The sequence below is a fragment of the Eupeodes corollae genome, chromosome 2 (assembly GCF_945859685.1).
Source record: "Eupeodes corollae chromosome 2, idEupCoro1.1, whole genome shotgun sequence".
Lineage (NCBI taxonomy): Eukaryota > Metazoa > Arthropoda > Insecta > Diptera > Syrphidae > Eupeodes > Eupeodes corollae.
The window spans coordinates 115,284,344-115,290,343 of NC_079148.1; positions in this window are offsets into that span (position 1 = coordinate 115,284,344).

The following is a 6,000-nucleotide window of genomic DNA, read 5'->3' on the forward strand; positions in this document are numbered from 1 at the left end:
GGTTAGGAGCATGCACCAACTTATCTGTAAGATATGGTCGGAAGAAAGCATGACCGTTGAATATAACCTCAGTATTGTTTGAAAAAAGGAGACCCTCTAAACTGCACCAACTATAGAGGAATCAGTCTACTTAACATCGCCTATAAAATCTTCTCTGTCGTAATATATGAGCGTGTAAAGCCCATCGTCAACAACCTAATAGGTCCTTATCAGTGTGGTTTTAGACCAGGAAAGTCCACAGTTGATCAAATATTCTTATTACGGCAGATCCTGGAAATAACTCAAGAACACCAAATAGACACCTAACATCTTTTCATCGATTTCAAGGCCGCATATGACAATATCTACAGGGACGAGCTGTATAGAGCCATGGCTAGTTTTGGTATCCCTGCAAAACCTTGTCCGTTTGTGCATGATGACCATGGAGAATTCACGCTGCTCCATAAAGGTTGGAAACAACTTAACAGGACCTTTCGATGTCAAAAAAGGTTTTAGACAAGGTGATGCGCTGTCATGTGATTTTCTTATCATCGTGCTTGAAAGAATAGTGCAGAGCTCACACGTCAACACTAGAGGCACTATCTTTCAAAAGTCTGTCCAATTACTGGCATATACTGATGACATTGACATAATCGGAAGAACTCAGCGTAATGTCAATGGGGCTTTTGTGAGTATTGAGTCAGAGGCAGAAAAAATGGATTTAACGGTTAATGAGGGCAAAACAAAGTACACGTTTTGACTTCTTGGTCAAAACGTCACAATCGACAGACGTAACTTTGAGGTAGTTAAGGACTACCTAGGCTCCGCTGTAAACGCAGAAAACAACACCAGCGCTGAGATCAAACGAAGAATAACTCTTGCTAACCGCTGTTTCTATGGCCTAAGAAAGCAATTGAGTGGAAAAGTCAAATCTCGAAGGACAAAAGAGTCGCTATATAAGACCCTTATCATACCCGTCCTGCTATACGGTGCAGAAGTATGGACCATGACAATAGCGGATGAAAGCATCTTGGGTCGTTTAGAAAGAAAAGTTCTTCCTACGGTCCCTTACGCGTGAAAGGGGAGTGAAGGAGAAGATGGAACGACGAGCTGTACGGGCTGTACAGCGACGTAGACTTAGCCAGAAGGGTAAAAGTCCAACGACTAAGATGGCTGGGTCACGTAGAGCCCATGGAAACGAATGCTCCGGCCCGGAAAGTCTTCGAATCCGCACCCACAGGACAGCGCAGTAGAAGAAGACCGCGGATCAGGTGGCGCGCACAAGTGGAAGGTGACCTCACCCAACTTGGAGCGCGAAACTGGAGACATCTAGCTAGATGGAGAAGTTTGTTGGGTGAGGCCTTAGTTCACACAGGACTGTAGCGCCACCTTAAGTAAGTAAGTAAGTAAGTAAGTCCCCTATTTAATTGAATTACAGAACTGCTCAAATCATAAAAAAATTACAAAATGACAGCTCGGTGTTATCTGTTTTCTGTCATTTGCAATTTCAGTTTTGATCGTCTCGTCGTCGGTGGCATCAATGTGCATGGATACTTTCATTTCCGACAACACTACTATTTAAAAAACGGACTATACTTGGGCTACACAGCACTCTTTTGGAAATGATTAAAGCTACTCTTTTCGATCCACACGGAAGCATATGATAGTGATTTTTCGTAAATATTTTGATTAGAAAACAGCTTTTAGCGTCAAATTAACCTATGATTTAAAAACAATTCATTAGATGGCTCACCAATCACATGCATTCAAATCTCTGATTACGATTTATTTTGTTTAAAAAATCTTAAAATCTCTGCCGCAAACCTTACAACTTTTTATTTATTCCAATTATTGTCTTTCAAAAAGAAACTTTGTATTAAAAGTAAATCCTTATTATTGTTTTATGTTTTTGTTTTTAACTCCAAATGTTATAAGTTAGTTTGTTCTTAAATGTAATGCGATTTACGTATGGATTTGAATTATCCGTATAGCTCAAACAGAGCTCCTCACATCCTACCATAGTTCGGCTCTTATTTAATTTATAAGAAAAATAAAAAAATTATACTGAAACAGAAACTTTTCCAATGTGTCACAATTCCTCACTCATGCATAATGCATTAAAGAATTGCTTCCTCTCTTTTTTGTATATTTTTATTACATATCCCTGAAAGGAAAAACTTCTCCTTACATACACATGTCATATATGTAAGTAGGTATGTATATCACAATCATGGGAAACTTGTACCCCCTGTACAAAAAAAAGGATTTTATATATTTGATTCGATTCCATTTGAATCTGATTTAATAGAGGATATCCTATTCCTTCTTCTTCGTCGTCCTTGTAGACGCACTCGTATAGCGGAGTCGTTTCGATTGAAATAAAAATAATCACAATATTCAATGTGAAACTTTAGAAGAATATCAAAAAAAAATAAGGAAAAAGGGAGAATGAAATTGAGAAAGGTAGTTTTTCCCTTTGGCATCTTTTCATAGAGAATGAAAAATTGAGAATATTATATTATGATGCACACCTGTCTGGATGCATCAATTATCACGTTTTCGAATAATTTTGATTAAAACGGAACACAAGTTGAGTATGCACTTTAAAAGCTTCCTTCTCATTCTCAATTTGCTTTTCGGAGACTCTTGAAACTATGTTCAGCTGAAAACGAATGAGTATTGATTATACTTGTAATTTATTTTAATATTTTTTTTTAAAATTACATCACTTACCTATTCTCTTAAATATACCGAAAAATGTTCAAGTTGATAAAAAAAGCAAACTTTGGTTCACGTTCATTTGACATTAATCTAAAAAAACACTCCGGGTAACTTTCCAACCCTGCATGAAGATGCAGATACCTATGATATGAATGGATATTATATTTTTTGCCAAAAGAGATGGAAACATGTGCCTTTGTATATCTACAAGTAGTTCTGGTGTTCGCAAAAGTGAAAAATTGCTAAGAATTTGTTCGAAGGTCTTTTCCAACATCATAGTCGAGAAAATATTCTTCGGAAGCAAGGAAAGGCATAAACATTATGGACTCACTTCATTGTTCTATGTATGAACATACATACATATATATATAAGAGATTCATTGAGTTTTTCTACCTAGAAATAGAGACGCACGCTCCGCTGCCGTCAGTCTTATTCTATTGTAGGAACAAAATTTTTAGCTTCAAATGAAATTATGATAACTCGGAAAGAGTACACTTTGATCGTAATTTCAAATTTTAAACTTTTTGTATGTTATACAAATTTAGATATTACTGACGAAATGTTGAACAATTAAAAAAAAAAATTTTTTTTTTTTCATTTCCAAAATTTTATCAATATTGTTAAGAAATATCCTTCCGAAGTTGAAAGTAAACTCATTTTCCCTTTCCTGTTGTTCCCCGCATTCGGCAATGAGTATAGTGAGGGTTGCCCAACTTTAATTAATGCTTTCCTGCTGCAGTGATCCTGGGTATATCATTCTCCTTAATAGCTCTAAGAGAAATATTTACCCTTTCTGCAAGTGAGCTATGAAAGACCGATTCTTGCAGGGCCAACTTATCATTCTGTTAATTTCCATCAATGCCACTATGAACTGTAACCTAGTGACGCGAAGTTGATTGTTGAATCAGTATAGAGGATGTTGTATTCGAATTGATAGCCATAACAGCTGCCAGGCTGTCAGTGTTGATATCCGTTTCTTTTGCATCTTTGATAACTAGTAATTCAGCTTGATTCACTTTTGAAATCACGTAGCCAAAAAAAAACTTAAAAATTATTTACGGACTCAGCGAAAACTCCCGACACAACTCCACAATCCATCTTTGACACTTTGGTAAAGACAGTTCTATGGAGGTCTTTCGTAACCATGCCATCTTCCCATTGCTTCCTACTGGCATTAAAGATGAATTAAAAATCCCTTGTGAGGTTCAAGGCAAAGATGCAGCAATCTGCTTCTGTAGCAAAAATATGTGATGAAATCAGTTCTGTAATATTGCCATATCCATACAAAATAAATAAATTCGGTGGCGCAACAGTCCGTTCAGACTTAAGGCTCTTAACCATTCCTGTGTGTGAGTACTGTTGTTAGGGATGGAGCAGACCTACAGAGCGGACAAATCCAAACGGCTTATTTGAGAAAGCACTTTTCATGACAAGAATTAATCTTGCAGAGTTTGTCTATTCCTCGCAAGAGACAGTACCTGAGAAAAAAATTTAAGGTGTCATAGGCAGAGATCAAAACCAAGACCTCTGGCATGACAGTCTAACGCACTAACCATCATGCCACGGGTACTACATTTTATACCTTTATGGTCTGGAAAAAGAACAGTTTTATTCTAAAAGTCTTAAAGCGGTGTACGATGGTAAATATTTGATGTGTAGGTCTACTGGTAGGAGATTGAAGGGCACCTTCTTTAATTTGTGTCCATTATTTATGGTCCAGTTGCTAGCCTCCTTCAGAGCCGTCTACGTGATTTTGCTTATCACGGTGTTGTTTTTACTTACAAATCCAAAACCACATTTAAGTATTGGCAGAATCATGTTTTTCTATATTTGTGCAATTAAGAACGTAAGTTTAAATTTCTAGATCTAACGAACCTTAAAATCAATAGATCAGGCACAAAAAGACACACAAAAAGATCAATGTTTTTAAATGGTTTAAATATTTTGTTGACATTTGGTCTCAAGTCCTCCCACTTATTGTCAGGGCATTAAATTGTAAATGCATCATAATCAGAACACATTCACCACAGGATAACAAACTAACCACCACCGTCAGTATTAATCCCCATCATGAATGAAATCTGTTGCAGAAGAATTAAAATCACACAACATTAAGTTAAGTTCAAAACAAACAATGCACTGCACGCACATACGCATCATCATCTCTCGATGTCATTGCAATAATCATTATCTGAAAATCAGACGCATTATAATGCCAACTGTATAAAGAAAAGCCTCACATATAATTTACCCTTTTGACCAAAACTATATACACCGCACACCTGATGGTCCATATGAACCATTCTTTCACCTTATTCATTCGCAGCTTATTTCAAAACCTACTGATTTCTGTATAAATGCATTTGTATCGAATCAAAATGCAACGGCGGGCGGACCAGCAACCAGCATCAGCGGTTCCACCGCAAAGTGCAATCTCATTAAAATTCCACAAATGAAAAGCTGAAAATTATTTCACAGTCACATTCATAGTCTCTCTAGACTAGATTGTAGCTTACGAGCACTGTTTATGGAGGGTTTTCAACGAAGGGCTGAAAGGAATGTTGGTAATTTCCATTTATAACTGGTTGTAAGTTTCAGTCACATATTGTGCAATAATTATGTAGCTATATGAATGTACGGCGGCGATGAGAAGCAACAGCCAGCTTGACAGCCAGTAGCAGCTGTTGTGGATGGCATTGTAGGAAGGTCCTTTAGACAAAATCACATCATCAAGGTTCGTATACTCCTAATGGAAGAGATACAGCCACAGCCAGTGACACAGAGCCATCATATTTGACCTGGGGCAGAAGAGTCGAGTCTTTTGGAAATTTCAATTGAATTGGAAAACGCGCATAATTGCCACCGTACGCGTACATTCGTGTGGCACTCTACATCACACCCTCTCATAGCAAATAAACTGATAATTATGAAGAAATGACTCATCTATACCAGTGAGGCGAATGATACAGTGCGGGAGCTTTTGTTAAATTGCTACAAAATCTTGGAATTACTAAAAATTGAATTGAGTTAATTTAAATAACTAAGTTGCAGATACGAAAATGTACTCGTATGTTCTAGTTTTTGAACTAAAGTATTTAAATTTCTACAGCTAATCATCAACACTTCTTTTAAGTCAAACCTTTTCCCTTCTTTTAAGACTTTGTTCTCAATCTTTTTCAAAAGTCAGTATTTCGTTACACAATGATGAATTATTATTGCTGGCTACTTTTTTAAATAATTAGCACTTTTGTTACTATTTATCACTTAATTAGTTATAATTTATTAACATACTTAATTAT